Below are 17,193 nucleotides of genomic sequence, written 5' to 3'. Positions count from 1 at the left end.
TCAATGTAACTCTAAAAATACAACAGCACCAGTATAAACATTGATAGATTGAGTAGTTTCTGGACAGATTTTATAATACATTTAGATGCCACAATTTTCAACCGCTTCATTTGGTTCAACTGAATACAAGATTATATCCATTAATATCTGCCTTAATTCAGAAAATAATGAAATTCATTATCAGTATTATGACCAAACTTGATTGCTTGTAGTCTACAAATCCATTTAGACTCACGTTGTCTTAAGGTGAGGGCTCTATCACCTCTTCTATTGCATGCTGCCACATGTTCAATTCCAAAGAACCAGAATGTATGGTCATTAGCATGAGCTTGTTTATAATGCTCAGCCATAGGATACCTCGGGTCCCCTGTAACTATGGCTCTTCTGTGCTCCTGGATTCTTAGTTTTAGGCTCCTCGTTGTGCTTCCTACATATATTTGATTACATTTACAACCCAATATATATACCACATAAGTTTTGCAATTAATGAACTCTCTGATCTTGTACTGTTTGAGTGTTATACACAAATTCTTTCGTTTTGTTTTTACCAAAAGCACACATGTTGCAGGAGCTACATGTGAAAAAACCAGCCGGTTTTGTAGGTAACCATGTTGAGGGTCTCTGTGATGAGGTCACATAGCTGGGTCACAGTCTTTCTTTTAGTGTTATCCCCTTCTTATAGGTTACACTTGGATTTTTAGTGAGAGTCGTTTTGAAGGCGGGTATTTCCAATAGCATATGCCAGCTATTTTTCAAGATTCTAAAAATCCTTTGACTGTGTGAGGTGTATCTAGTTATAAAACGAGGCTTATCATTATGAATCTTCCTCTTCTTAGTGTTGATCTCCAGAGTGGAGTCTCTACTTAGTTGATGCACTCGGGAAATGGCTGATTTTACATCACTTTTTTCATATCCTCTTTCCAAAAATTTACTTCCAGTCTCTAAGACATTCTTTTCAAAGACTGTTGTTTCTGAGCAGTTTCTTCTTACCCTTACTAGCTCTCCGTAGGGGATATTTTTGATAACAGATCTAGAATGAGTGCTGGTAGCATGGAGTACTCCATTACAGGATGTCTCTTTCCGATACAAAGCACTCTGTATTATTCCATCTTTCACGTATAGATGTAGATCTAGAAAATCAATGTTATCTCTGTTGTAGGTCATTGTTAACGTCACATTGTATGGATTATCATTGAGGTAGTGAAAATAGTCATGTAGACAAGTTTCAGAACCAGACCAGAGGCATATGATGTCATCAGTAAACCTACCCCAGAACACTATATTCTGTGTCCAAGGGGAAGCATCTCTGCCCCATGCATGGAGCCCCTGGTACCATCCCATAAATAGGCATGCGTATGAAGGGGCAAATTTGGTGCCCATTGCCGTGCCGCGCAGCTGACGATACCACTTACCATCGTAGAGAAATACATTTGTTGTAAGAATCAATTCCATCATTTTTAAGATCATCCTATTATGTTCAAAGGTGTCAGCTCCGTCTTTATCTAAGAAAGACTGTGTTGCCAAGAGACCAAACTTATGCTCAATGCACGTGTAAAGGCTGACAACATCCCAAGTGACAAATAAAAGCTCATCCGACCAAGCAAAATCTTTCAGTTTGGACAGGACATCTTTGCTGTCTTTTAAAAAAGATGGCAGATTGAACATATACCTTTGTAGTTTTTGGTCCACAAACTCTGACATTTTCTCAGTGGGCGATCCAACTCCCGAAATTATCGGTCTTCCTGGTGGAAATTTGACTTTCTTATGTGTTTTAGGAAGTATATAGATACAAGGGAAACGTGGATTGCTCACTTTTAAGAATCTATATTCTAAGTCATTTAGGAGGCATATTTCTTTCCATTCTCCCAACCTTAGGTTTATCTGCGAGGTGAGTTCGGCTATGGGATTACTTTTCAATACTTCATAACAGGTCTTATCATTTAACTGTCGATCTATTTCACCCATATAGTCTGCTTTGTTCATTATAACGACATTATTGCCTTTATCTGCTTTCCTGATGACTATATTACTATCGTTTTCTAGCCTGGTCAGTGCCTCTCTTTCACCTCTGGTCAGATTCTGTTTGTCTTGGTTCAAATATTTCTCAGATTTTTCTAACTTGTACAACTCTTCAGTCACCTTTTCATGGAATTTATCAATATTTGGATGGTAGCCCAGATTGGGCGCAAACTTGGACTTGGGTCTTAGCCCACTGTCTACATCAACATTTTCTAAGATATCTAGATCTTGCAAAAGGGGTTCCATCTCCTTTTCTTCCCCTGCCTCGATAGAAAGGAGACATTGTATATTGCGAACATCCTCAATGCTATGTGTGACCTGTTCTCTACTCCGTCCCTCAAGAGATACACCACAGTTTCGTTCTTTAAAGTACTCCTTTAATTTCAAAGTTCTTATAAATTTGAACAAATCAACATGTACATCTGATAAATCTCCAGATTGTGTGGGACAGAATCCAAGACCTTTACATACCAAACTATGCTCGTCAACATCAATAGATCTGTTAGATAAATTGAAAATTTCCAACTTTGTATTATCCACATTAGCATCAGATGGAGTTGTGATATCATCATTTCTTTCTTGGATTGCACTCATGGTTTTTTGGGTCTCAATGTAATTTTCTCCTGCTCTGTCTGTCTGCCTTTTGTTACCTTTTCCTTTCCCTCTCCTCCCTCCTCTCCTCGTTTTGGAATTTTTTTTTGCGTTGATTGCTGCTGATCCGAAGTGTAGCCAACTCTTTCTGAAATGATGTGGTACCCTCCCCTAAAGGGGCCTCTCCCTGATTGCTACCTGATGCAGCACTGCTACGTGAAGATACTGAGATACTACTCAGTGATCGCGTATCTTCAACTTCTTCCCTTCCTCTTTTCCTGTCTTCGGATACCTGTGCGGAATCATACTTTTTAGCAAAAGTGTAGATTCTCCCTTCTTTGTAGTCGCAGTCATCGCGCTGAATCTTTCTCATTTTTTTATCTTTAAGATATTGTTGATGACTCAAAATTACCTTTTTTTAAATTTTGTAATTCTTCTCAATTAAGTCTTTGGCTTCCAATGTCTCAATTTCTAATTCTACTGTTTGAATCTCTGATAGCAGTTTTGCCCCTTTATCAATCGCATGTCGTATTAGAATTTGCATCATGACTAATGAGGCATTTTCCAAATTCGTTTCCCATTCTGAGTAAATCTGCACTTAGATCCTCAAAAGTAGGAAAAATTAAGATGCGCAGTCCTCTTGGGACCTTTTTATTGTCTATGTATTGTTGGAGTGTAACTCCATCCCACCATCGTGCCAATTCTTGTTTTTTTAGGCGTTCTAATTTTAAGAATAGGGCTCGTAATCCTTGTTTACCCGTAGTAGTGGGTGTGGTGGGCATAGGGGTGGCACTTTTACCAAAAAGGTCCTGCGCTAACTCCTCGCGTCCGTCATTGAAACGTGACATACTAGTTGATTAGAATATATATAGCAGTAGTGAGTGCAAACCAATCCCGAAAATAATGATATCAAAAACAACCAAAGGTGATAGACTTAAATAGTAGCACCTCACTTTTAATAATGCTGCTGCCTTATCTGGCTGTTAGTGCACAATAACTCCAGCACCATTCACCTAGTGGTGCCTCAGAAGAGAAACTCTGACAATTTATTCACAACAAATGGAGGTGCACTGAACATAAAATAGAGAGTCCAAAGTGTTTTTCTGTTTCTTTGTTTGACTTTTATTTCATAGCTGATAAAACACAACAACAGCCAACGCGTTTCGTTCCTTTAAAGACAAATTTTAACGGAACTTCTTCAGGGCTGTAACAGAATAGAAAAGACATTTTTATAACACTCATTAAAACTGACGGACGTACACATATTTACAAACGTTTAAAAAAAAAAATTGTTTTAGATTATACAATTATATAAAGATACAAAGATGGAGTGATTATGTACATAAGATGCCCTAAAAATAAATTTATTTGTTGGCGTTCTTTTACATATTTTATAGTACCCTATTTATATAGGTTCCTTTCAAAAGACAAATCAATCACTTGATCGTCTCGGTGCGGGAAGTAAGCGTCCTGAGGCGGAAGCCGGGACATTTAGAACTGATAATTAATGCGATCTATGCACTCTCGTAAAAATAGTTTTTTATTTCACACGCTATTTAGTAAAGCACACTGGTGTTTGCGTGTGCCTTTTTAAACTGTGTACTTTGTGTTCTGGGCACTCGAACCCCTGTCTGGAGGCGATCCGCTCCGGAGGGTACCGCCATTTTGGGTTGGGAGCCGGCCGAGCAGTGCAGTGCTCCGCCCCTCCCGCCCTTCCTCCTTTATATGGCCCCCCTCACGAGGAAGCGCAGCGGACGAGCGCAGCGGGCGCGCCGACGGCGCGCCAACGGCGCGCCGAAGGCGAGCCCGTCTGCGCCCGTCCGCGCCGGACCCGCGCCCAGGGCCAGCCCCCCTGTCGCTCCCGCGCCTTACCTTTTACCCAGGCTTGTCTACAATAGAGACACGCTTCTAGCACTAAACATCGTACCTCCCGGTAAGGACTGCATCATCTGGGAACCCGGGACCAATCACCCTCCTACACTTTCCCACTGCCCCAAGTGCTCGTCACTCTTGCTTAAACCTCTCTGGTTACCAATTGCGCAACTAAGAGACCAGCCCACCTGCCCAACAACCAACTACCCCCTGGCTAAATGCCTCCTCCTCAATACGAGGTCTCTAGTTAAGCATAGCTCAGAAGTTGCCGAGTACATTCAGGATGCAGGCATAAAAATTGCTTTCATCACGGAAGCCTGGACCGACGCAGCATCCGGTCCAGATATAGTTAAAGCCACCCCACAGGACTTTATCTGCTACACCCAAAATAGGGACAAAAGGAGAGGGGGCGGCCTAGCCATTATATATCACAAAGACACCAGAGGCTCCTTTCAACCCGGTCCCTCTGACCTAGATGAATCTCTGTTGTTCAATTTTACCCTCTCTAATCACCAGTCCTTTACAGGATGCCTTGTTTATAGGCCCCCGGGCGAGAAAACCAGATTTCTAGCAGCCTTGAGTAAATCACTAGAAGCAGCAGCCTGCTCCCAAAGTTTCACTCTTCTGGGTGACTTTAATTTCCATCTGGAATGCAAAACATCTCCCGACACCCAGGAACTTATCGACCTATTGGCTGGGATCGACATGCTACAGCTAGTAATGGATCCTACTCACAGAGCAGGACACACCCTAGACGGGATTTTCTCTAATCAGCTCAATTTGAAAGTCTCCTCGGTCCTACCAGTCTTCTGGTCTGACCATTCAGCAATCCACTTCTCGATTCCTCTCACCACTTATGAAAAACCAGTTAATAAGAGAAATACCCCGAAACAAGTGAGAAAATGGAAAAACATCACTGGGGACTCGCTAGATAACACATTAAACACTACATTACCCCCCCTTCCGAACAATGTGGAGGAAGCAGCCAAGACCTATACTACCTGGCTGGACCGGGCTTGTTTACTATTAGCCCCCCCTAAAACCATCCACTCGGGCCAAGCCTGCCGCCCCGTGGTTCACAGATCAAATAAGGGAACACAAAATAAGGTGCAAAAAGCTTGAAAAAATCTGGCGCACGCACTATAGAGAAGCAGACAAAAAAACGCTTAATTCGGAACAAAGGCGCTACAAGGAATCTATCCTTCAAGCGAAAAAAGCCTTTCTCACGAGACAGATAGAAGATGCTACCAATACCCCTAAAGAACTCTTCCTCACGGTCGCTTCCCTAGCAAACCCCAAACCCATTGAAATTCCAGCAAGCCTCTCACTCTGCGAAAGGTTGGCAACCTTCTTTCGTGAAAAGGTGGAAAACATCTTTCTCCCCTTAGATAGGATAGTGATGACTTCTTCACCGAGGGAGGCCCCCGATCCCGCCAGACCTGAACCCACGCTTCAATATTTCCCGTCCATCACGGAAAAAGAAGTGAGAAGTCGCCTACTAAAAATTAAATCAGGCTCCCCTCATGACCCCTGCCCCACAACAATAACTAAACTTGCACCAGACGCAATTGCCAGGGGTCTCACTCCCCTCTTCAATCAGATGTTGGAGAAAGGGGAATATCCCTCTAGCTGGAAGCAAGCCTCCATCTTACCCCTGCTCAAAAAACCCAATCTTGACATCACGGAGATGAACAATTATCGCCCGATTGCCAGACTCCCCCTCCCGGCTAAAATAATAGAAGGTTACCTGAACGCACAACTTAGCGCCTTCCTAAAATCTGCGGATGTACTGGATTCCTCCCAACACGGCTTTCGAGAGGGGCACAGCACGGAATCCGCCCTGATTAAATCTATGGAAGATATCAGGCAGGTGATGGATACAGGGGGCAGAGCAGCTCTGATCCTATTGGATCTCTCTGCGGCCTTCGATACGGTCCACCATAAGCTACTGGTGGACCGGTTGAGGGCCTGTGGAATTCAGGGAAAGGCTTTAAAAATCTTACAAGCCTTCCTGTCTGACAGATCCCAGACAGTGGCGCTGGGCAGCCACGAATCTCACTCCTTTGTGCTTCCTTGCGGAGTCCCCCAGGGGTCTTCGTTAAGCCCAACCCTTTTTAATGTATATGTGTCCACCCTCGCCCCGGTGATCCGATCGTTCGGCTTTCAACTCACGGCTTACGCCGACGACACACAGATTGTGGTGTCCCTCCTTCCCGGCAACACAGAAAACACCGCCGATAGATTCAGATACTGTATGCTTGAAGTTGGCCGCTGGATGGCACAAAGCTGCCTTAAGCTGAACTCCTCAAAAACCGAGGTTCTGCTCTTTGGTGACAGAGACAACTTTTGGTCCCCGAGATGGTGGCCAGTCGAAATGGGACCTCTCCCAGATCCGGTGGACAAAGTGAAAAATCTCGGTATTCTGGTGGATACCTCCCTGACCTTTAAATCCCAGGTGAGTGCTCTTTCCTCCTCACTTCACTTCATACTTAAAACCATCTGGAAAATATTACCTTATCTTGAGAAGAAGCACAGGAAAACAATAGTTACGGGTCTAGTGCTCTCACGCCTAGACTACTGCAACAGCCTGATGCTTAACGCCCAGCAGAGCGTATTAAGTAAACTCCAACTTCTGCAAAACGCTGCCGCTCGCCTAATCACTGACACACCCAAATTTGCCTCGGTATCTCAGGAGCTGGTCAAGCTTCATTGGCTGCCGGTCCGTAAAAGAATCATTTTCAAGGCAGTTTGCATGGTCTTTAAGGCCCTCCACGATTCGGGACCTAGGCACTTGAAATCTCTTTTCTGCTGGCATAAACCAGCACGAACTCTGAGGTCAGGACAACTGGCTCTGGTCACGGTCCCCAGAATTAAAAGAGCTCGCTGGGGAGGCAGGAGTTTTTCTCTTGGGGCCGCAGAGGCCTGGAATAAACTTCCACCCGCGCTCAGACAAATCCAGAATCTGATGGCCTTTAGAAGAGATCTAAAAACATGGCTCTTCACTCAGTAAGCACGCTTCAACTCACCAATCTATCTTTCTAGCGCCAGGACACCTCCGGGTATTAGAGCGCTCTATAAATGTGCAAAATAAATAAATAAATAAAATACTATGTTCAAAGATCATAATGACAAATTCTTTAAAAACTCAAAAGGATATTTCATTTCTAAATTTATATATTCCAAATCTAAGACCCAAAAGGTAAAAACTATTATCTCACCTCAAAATGACAGCAAGTCAAGTATAGGCTTTTTATTTGATGATTGGTAAATAAGAAATAGCAAATCCCACATTAGGACATCCAAAATATCAAAATGAATCTAAAATATTAAGACAAAGGAAACCAAATTAGAACAACCTGAACTTAATAACGGGAGATTTCAAAGAGAGTGGGTTGGATAGCACCATTTATCTCACCTTCGTCGGTCGCAGAAGGTGTAAATGTGTCTAGAGAACCAGTGATTCAATTTAAGATGAAGAGGTCCAATATGATGATGGCTATCAGATTTCTTTAATAAAAATCTAAAGCAGAAACAGAAACCAGTATTGAATCAAATATAGTGAAAAGACAAAATAGAAAATCATTGCTTCATGAAATAGGAATCTGTCATTAATAAAAGTCACGAGATTCCACAGTGTTCACCATCACTAGAAGAGGAAAAGACCAAGACCAGAGAATTCGATTTGAAAAATCAGAACAGAAGACAAAACCATGGCCATAAACAATTTAGTAATTTATAGATTGAACCTCTTTCTAGTAATGGCTATGTTCTCACCAGTACAATAACTTCAAATGGTTGTGAGAATCATTTCTTAATGACATGAAAATCTGGCGTTTATAAAAGCCACGAGACTCCACAATGTTCACCGTTATTGGAAGAGGAATAGACCAAGACCAGAGATTTCGATTTTAAAAATCAGAACAGAAGACCAGCCATAACCATAAACAATTTACTGGTTAATAGATCGAACTTCTTACTAGTAATGACTCGGTTCTCACCTGTACGGTAGCTTCAAATAGTTGTGTAAGGTGGAAAGTCTTATTTTGCAAAAGTAGACGCTCAATTTTTGAACAGCAAAATATCGATCAAACACCTAATAAAAAATGTATATGTATATAAATAAATTATTGGTGAACAGATTGATATTTACCAGCAAAATTGTATATCAGTATAGACATTCAAACCAGGACATATGTAACTAGAAGAATCACTCATGTTTTAAAAATGTTTTTGGTGAAGAAGGTTTAGAGCTTTTCACAGACCTATTTAACCTATGTTTCTGATAAAATGGAATCGATACTTTATATAGTTGCTGGGTTCTTCAAAAAAGTAATCACTACCTAGAATCCAAATGAACAATAGTTCCAACAGATAATCATAAGAATCACAAAACAGAATTTATTTTATATACATATATTAGGCATTAACAGCTATTCTAAATTTTATCTGTAACTTCAATTCATGACATGTATATAAGTATACGCTAAGAACCATAGTCTCTGATTCCTAGTGAAGAACTTAAAAGGATGAAGTAGAGGGGAGGAGTGGGGAGGAGAAGGGGAGAAAAAGGCAAAATCTGAAAGCCATAGGAGGTTGGGTGATACTTCTATCTAATTAAAATGTATAAGGCTGAACAACCAAGTAGAATATTGCTCCAACAGACAAACAGACCAAAGTTTCAGATTTTTGTCCAAAACTAATACATTAATTGTCACATCTAAAAAAACACCAAGCTCTAAACCTTCTTCACCAAATTTTTTTTAAAAACATGAGTGATTCTTCTAGTTACATATGTCCTGGTTTGAATGTCTATACTGATATACAATTTTGCTGGTAAATATCCATCTGTTCACCAATAATTTATTTATATACATATACATTTTTTATTAAGTGTTTGATCGATATTTTGCTGTTCAAAAATTGAGCGTCTACTTTTGTAAAATAAGACTTTCCGCCTTACACAACTATTTGAAGCTACCGTACAGGTGAGAACCGAGTCATTACTAGTAAGAAGTTCGATCTATTAACCAGTAAATTGTTTATGGTTATGGCTTGTCTTCTGTTCTGATTTTTAAAATCGAAATCTCTGGTCTTGGTCTATTCCTCTTCCAATAACGGTGAACATTGTGGAGTCTCGTGGCTTTTATAAACGCCAGATTTTCATGTCATTAAGAAATGATTCTCACAACCATTTGAAGTTATTGTACTGGTGAGAACATAGCCATTACTAGAAAGAGGTTCAATCTATAAATTACTAAATTGTTTATGGCCATGGTTTTGTCTTCTTTTCTGATTTTTCAAATCGAATTCTCTGGTCTTGGTCTTTTCCTCTTCTAGTGATGGTGAACACTGTGGAATCGCGTGACTTTTATTAATGACAGATTCCTATTTCATGAAGCAATGATTTTCTATTTTGTCTTTTCATTATATTTGATTCAATACTGGTTTCTGTTTCTGCTTTAGATTTTTATTAAAGAAATCTGATAGCCATCATCATATTGGACCTCTTCATCTTAAATTGAATCACTGGTTCTCTAGACACATTTCCACCTTCTGCGACTGACGAAGGTGAGATAAATGGTGCTATCCAACCCGCTCTTTTTGAAATCTCTCGTTATTAAGTTCAGGTTGTTCTAATTTGGTTTCCTTTGTCTTAATTTTTTAGATTAATTTTGATATTTTGGATGTCCTAATGTGGGATTTGCTGTCTATTTCTTATTTACCAATCATCAAATAAAAAGCCTATACTTGACTTGCTGTCATTTTGAGGTGAGATAATAGTTTTTACCTTTTGGGTCTTAGATTTGGAATATATAAATTTAGAAATGAAATATCCTTTTGAGTTTTTAAAGAATTTGTCATTATGATCTTTGAACATAGTACAGTGATTGATTTGTCTTTTGAAAGGAACCTATATAAATAGGGTACTATAAAATATGTAAAAGAACGCCAACAAATAAATTTATTTTTAGGGCATCTTATGTACATAATCACTCCATCTTTGTATCTTTATATAATTGTATAATCTAAAACAATTTTTTTTTTTTAAACGTTTGTAAATATGTGTACGTCCGTCAGTTTTAATGAGTGTTATAAAAATGTCTTTTCTATTCTGTTACAGCCCTGAAGACTTTTATATCACCATGCCTGGCACGCTTCTCTTCTTCGTTGTCCGTTACTTCTTGGAGAGGTGAGAAAAAGCGCCAAGCGAGCATTTTTTAGGGGAATGGGCAAAGCGCGGGGATGCTTGCGTGACCATCGCGGATATCTCGAGCTGTCTGTCCTACGTGGGGCGTGGAGTCTCGGTTTTAACTCTGCCTTCAGTTACTTGTAGTTCTGTTGAGAAACTCTTATAAGTGTGCTGACATGACACCCGTACAGTGCCAGAGACCTCCGAGTCACAGATCTAGCATGAGTATGAAATACCAACTGTGTTCTTTGTTTTCTGATGCTCTTATTTACCTGGATGTTTGAAGCAAGCAACGAAAGTGCTTTCTGGGACATGTAGTCCCTGAGATCTTGCGCGTGTAATAAAATAATTAGTGTCTGTATATTCTGCAGTGTTTTTTTCTGAGACGTGTAATACCAGAGACCATAAGCACAGTGGCGCCCCGTAACTTTAGAACCAATCGCTCCCTACTAAGTTTAGATGGACTCTGGGACCGCAGTGTCAGTGGGTGTGTTTTTAAAGTAATGAGCCAGCAGCGGTAAGGCTGGAGACCGGAATGGAAGGAGCAGAGCGGTGGCGCGGGGTCCGCGCTCCTATTTCGGGGTGCATGCTTGCTGGGTAAGCGAGCCTCCGGCAGGAGGCACAGCCAGACCTGCGAGCAAAGAGCAGTCAGGAAATGACAACCTGCACTCCCCCCACCCCCGACCCACCCCCCCCCCCCCCCCCACCTCCCCCACCCCTGCTACCCCATGGATCCGTCTAACCTGGGGTCCAGCCTTTTCTTGAGTGATTATTACATTCCTCCTAATGTGGCGTGCTAACCTGTCTCATCAGTCTGCATTTGCCAGTGTCTCTAGTTTTGTATGTGTGTGCGTGCATGGGGGGGATTCATGCATCCGACATCTCCAAATGCTTGTGTGCGCTCTTGCTCGTTGTCAATGTCTCTTAATCCTTCTGGGTGTGATGTCGGTGTTTTACGATTCCCTCCTATTGTGTATGTGTCTGTGCCTGATGTCAGTTACTCAAACATAGCTCCATCGAAAACACCATCTGTTATCAGCTATGTAACTTCCACTCGATGTGAAACCGGCCTTGAAGCCTGCAGATTCCTTCCTTCCTCCTCCTCATGTCTCTTTGTGTGCCTGGTGAATGCGTCAACAAGAAGGAAGCGCTATCACTGTGCACTATCAGCGCCAGGGCTCTGTGTATGTGTAAACCCTCAGGACGCTCCCTCACAGCCCCTGCGCTATGTGTAACGTAGTCTTACAATAGAGCTTCTCTGTGGTACTTGACCCAGATGCTCCCGGCGCTAGATGTTCCACAGACTCCTATGCTGCAGACTAGGGGCCTCTAGTCTTGGTGCACAAGGCTGCAGACCTGCCATCTTTTCAAGACAACCTGGTAAATATTTCACGTTTAAATTAACTGTGCATACATGTATTTTGTTTGCATAGACTGAATATTTGGCTTGACTTTTCCCTTGTGGACAAATGTTGGGCACCCCCTACGCGAGAGATCTTCAGAGACTAAAGGGTTACGGTTCCTGTAGGTCCCACTAGTATCCCTTTTTAGGTCTCGGCTAGCCTAGGCTGTGCAGACATGCGCAGTCTCGCTAGCGAGATTTAATGATTTAAGGTAGCTTTCACTAGCGGGGTTTAAGCCCCGCCCCTCTTTTCCATTGGCTGGCGTCACCGTTTATGCTAAACGGTAGCCAGCCATTGGAAAAGAGCTTCCAGTGACGTACACTTTTCTCTTTTAGAACCGTCCCAGTTGGACTGGCTCATTTGACTTCCTGCTGGCGTAAAAGGTTTCTTATCTTTATGGGGCCAAACACATGGCCCCATAAAGATAAGAAACCTTTTAGCAGGCGAGGCCTGGGACGGCAGAAAAAGGGAGAAAAAAAAACGTCATGGCGAGCACTTGTTAACATAGGTAGCCATATACTTAGAATATATTTAAAAAGTAAAAAAATTTAATTACATCTAAATTCATTGTTAAGTGTTTAGATATCGTAAGACGTATTAATTACATTTTCAAGTTGTCAAAATTTTCAGTAGGGTTAAATCACGTGTCCTATTATACTGTGTTTGCAATTGAATATTAACATTGTGCTTGGTAAAACACCTCAGTTTTCTAGTCAGAAGTGACATTCTGCAAAGCAGTAAAATACAACCATTTAAAATGGCATCCAGCTTGAGCTTGAACCTCTTGGACCCTGCTCAGTGGCAGCTGTCGCGTAAGTCTTTCCTCTATGTCTATCTTCGTGTCTCCCGACGTGTAGGGCGCGCACCTTGCGCACCTTTTCCCTGTGTTGTTATCGGCGCTGTGCCGGCGCTGTGCTGGAGGCAGCAACTGGACCGGCATACCACCGGACTGTCTTGCGAAAAATCTGCCGTTCTCTGTTGTAAAGCGGTTCTGGGTCTGCTGCGGGGACAGCTATACCCCTCTGCCCCTGACTGTAGCCTTTCGGTACACTGTGTGTGCGTATAAGGAACTGCACCAGGCTGATCCCCCACCTAGCGCCACCCTGAACTCCGCCGCCCCCTCCTCCAGGAGCCTGGCCCTTACCCGGCTGCCGCGCCAGAGCCCTGGTGGTGGAGGGCGAATGTTCTGGGGGGGACGTTGTAAAGCCGAAGGACCATTGCCTGACACTAGGGGGGCAACGGGGGAGCTGCAGGGGGCTCCTCCCGTCCCCTCGGAAGAGTAAGAAGTTGAGAGTCCCCCGGGGCACATAAAAATGAACATAGAGAACTTTGAGGCGCTGAGGGAATGGCTTACCTGTACTCTGGAACCGATGCAAGTAAAGGATGGGGGGTGGTGGTGGCTGGCTATCTTGTTGGAAATGCTTGTTTCCCTTGTGGTTATTTGGCAATGCGGTGTTGATTTCTCTTAATGAATGCAGACACAGTCCTGTTTATTACATGTGACGCTCACTGACACTCTGGTATGTGCTACACTTGATCAGTCAATCGAGATTGTCAGGTGGTATAAACGTACCCAAACTGTGTACGTTTCTTGCTTGAGTTAATCGTAATGAGATGTGTTTGACTATATTTTACGCTGTGACCCATTTTTGACGTTTTGCCTGTCTAACCAGCAGGCATACTTACTGCAACACACTTCGTGTAACTTTCTCGAGTGAATTGCTGAGTTGCCAATTGTTGGTTCATCCTGTCACTTTCTAGCCAGTTAAGATGCAACTAACTGATGATGCCCGAGCATAAAAAACGAGATCCTGCGAAAATGTGTCCGAAAACATGCTGTGATGTTTGCAGATAAATTTCCATTTTCGATCTTGTGCGATCAACAGAAAAAGCTTTCCAAAGTAATACTGAGAGGCTTAGGCTCCCCCTATACGTTGGTGACCTAAAGTACATTATTTGATTGGGCAGAACATGTGTGCTCCCCGCCAAAGGGGTGCTTGGATTTAGGTCCCCAGGATATTGCGGCATAGATTTGTAAACTTTGCGGCATTATTGTAGCATTTTGTTTTAACTTGTGATTATTCCTTTTCAGCCTCAAATCATCAAACTATTTTAACAGAGTATTCCACTTTAAAATAGGCTTGTTTGAAGTCTCTGCGAGTGTTTGTCTGCTATATTCTCTTTTGTGTTAACATTCTGGATGATAGGTTAAGCCAAGCACAATCGCACAGGGTTGCTAATCATCATGCTTTCTGTGGCATTTTGCTGACTTGGAGCTAGCGGTTCCAAGCCTCAGAACTGTCTGCTGTAGGACACTATGTTCTGAAATGTAACCAGATTGGTTGAGGAAAATCGTAATTGCTTAGCAAAACAGTCATTGACAACGCGAGTAGATATGGCTCTTGTATAAAAGGTGCATGAAGAGGTACACAAAAAACAGGCTAAAATGCACTGATAGATCATAACACAGGCCAACGCCATCCATTTTAATGAAGCCCAGCTAACATAAAACGTTTACAGTCCAGGGGATGGATTGTTGTGCATGAGGTGACCACTAGATTTCTTGCATCAATCAATCAATCAGGGGTTTATAAATCGGTTTATAAATCGCGCTACTCACACGTGAGGGTCTCGGGGCGCTGAGGAGGGGCAGCTCCGGATCAGTCAAAAAGTCAGGTCTTGAGGCTCTTCCTGAAGGTGTGCAGAGTAGTGGAGCGTCTGATGTTGACTAGGAGCTCGTTCCAGGTCTTGCTGCGATGTAGGAACAGGCTCTTCCGCCTGCTCTGTCTCTTCCAGGGCGAGGTCGGCGGAGCAGAGGTTCCTTTTGGGTATGTCGAAGGAGACTCTTTAGTTGAAATAATTAGGTCCGATGTTGTGGAGGGGTTTGTAGGCATGGGTGAGTAGCTTGAAGGTTACTCTCTTCTTGATGGGGAGCCAGTGATGGTCTCGTAGGTGCTGGGTCATGTGCTCATGTTGTGGGGTTCCGAGGACGAGTTTGGCTGCAGTGTTTTGGATGGTTTGGAGCTTGTGTAGCAGGGTTTTGTTGATTTTTGGCATAGAGGGCGTTACCGTAGTCCAGTCTGCTGGTTATGAGTGCGTGGGTGATGGTCTTTCTGCATCAGAGGAGGATGTGTAGTTCAGGGTTACAGGGTGATGACAATGGTTGCACAGGATGATATACAGCAGGGGGGCTACGTTGCTGTGACCCAGGTAATGTGTGACATCTTCAGCTACTTTGGGATTTTTATGCCAGCAACATTTTGCATATTGGGATTTTTAAATGCAATAGGTCTGACCTTTCATTAAGTTAAAGCCATTTGCTTTGCTTTACAATACCATTAGCAAAGCAAATGGCTTTAACTTAATCAAAGGCGAGACCTATTGCATTTTCAATGCTTGTTACATCCTTTTACCAGCTTACTGCTGCAAGGGACCCTCGCAACCTGCAGCTTCCAGCCACGCCTCTGAGAGGAGCAATGTCTGGGCTGTAGATGTGGTGATGTTCTCCTTGTGATTACCTCACTTCTTGTTGCGGAGCACCAAGGAAGAGACCCCTTAGTTGACCTTCCACAGCCTGCTTAAGTTTGCCAGTTCATCTACTCATAGTCATATTGGTTAAGTATCCGGCCCTTCAATCAGGTAGCATTTATACAGCACACAGCTGCTTCATAAGAAGCGTCTTTGCGCTATCTGCAAGACAGACTGATGTACCAGTAGAAGAACTGTTTGATCTCGGCCTTATCCGAAAGGTTTAATTATTTTTAGGTCAATCCTGGGCAGCGCATGCGCTGCTCTGCAGGCCATACTGTATTGGGGTATGGACTATAAGCCCCACCCACTCTCTGCCCATATTTGTCATTGGCTTATCATTGTCCTTCGTAAGTGCTCGCTTCTGATTCGTTAATAGGCTTGTTAGTCCTCTATAGTACCGCCTTGTCTTCATTTGTAACCTCCTATGGGGACTGGCCCTTTTACTTCGGTTGTTACATAGTAGTCTTATTTACTCTGTAAGCACTATTTTTTTTTAATTGTTTTTCCTACTGCAGGCACTACATGCTTTCCTGCAACATTCAGCATGCTATGCTCGCTTTCACTGGGTGCTTTCACAATAAAAAGCATTTGTTTTTCAACTTGACAAACACATTTTTTTGGGGGTAAAAGCGCCCCATACCGCGCTTTCAACTTAATAGCAGCCACTGACATTTCTTTCGGCTCTTCTAAATAAAGGGACGTGGCCTCTATTAGCTTGAAAGCGCAGCATGGGTCGCTTGTAAACAGCATGCATTTGCAATCCATTAGGCCTCGCATTTTAGAAACTTTGCCCTAATGGTATTGTAAATGACAGCCTTTTAATATTGCAGGTTTTTTAAACACAAAAGGTATTGTCATTTACAATGCCAATAGCTCAAAATCTCGCTATTGCGAAACCTATTACATTGCAAATGCTTGTTCCTTTTGACGTTACGTTTCTTGATTCTGCTACTTTTGTGTTTGACACGCAAAACATTTTAAATTGCAGAATCCATTCTTGCATATTCCACCTCTGCTTAAAAGATACCCCCTACCCTACCTTTGGCCTTCTATTTCCCCGGTACCGAACAGGTTTCCATGTTCAGGCATCTAACACTGGCTTGTCACTCTTCACTGCTGATCTCTTAAACACACTCCCATCAACTTTATTCCAGCGTAAGCATCCATTTTGTTTTAATGGCCAGGAGAAATGGTTCAAAGTACGAAATGCCTATATTAAAGCAAATATACCAGATACAATTGCATCAGTAAATAAAAATTCAACATTCTGGCAGTACACCAAATTTACTATAGATTTGTTAAATGTTTGCTTTCATATGTAAATCGCCTGAAAGCACAGGAACATACTTTCGTTCCGAAATCAACAACATCCAACATATTGAATGAGCCTTGGTCTTCATGCTTTGTCCAGTGATGGATGGTGCTGTGTTTAAAGCAAAAATCACTACAGACCTTGAGTAGGGCAGAGTATTGAAGTCAGGGCCAGGCCACGCACTTCTTCCAAGTTCGTGGTGACTGCAGCGTGTTTGAGATGTCCGAAGGATTTAGTTTATCCGCACTAGGACCACAGTCTGATCAAGACACGCT

General features: G+C 42.5%; 1 protein-coding gene across 14 annotated transcripts in view; it reads left to right on the top strand.

The window, feature by feature from the left end:
• The window catches only part of KLHL5 (kelch like family member 5), a 592,018-nt gene that overhangs the window by 57,720 nt on the left and 517,105 nt on the right, over positions 1–17,193 (top strand). For 8 of the 14 annotated variants that reach the window (XM_085642267.1, XM_085642269.1, XM_085642258.1 and 5 more), the window contains one exon: positions 10,604–10,672. The exons of the other annotated variants lie outside the window; for them this stretch is intronic. The gene's annotated coding sequence lies outside the window, so the exon portion shown is untranslated. The remainder of the gene's footprint in view (positions 1–10,603; positions 10,673–17,193) is intronic. 14 annotated transcript variants of the gene reach the window in all.

The sequence above is a fragment of the Triturus cristatus genome, chromosome 2_2, assembly GCF_964204655.1.
Source record: "Triturus cristatus chromosome 2_2, aTriCri1.1, whole genome shotgun sequence".
NCBI lineage: Eukaryota > Metazoa > Chordata > Amphibia > Caudata > Salamandridae > Triturus > Triturus cristatus.
This window is presented reverse-complemented; position numbering and strand designations above follow the sequence as displayed.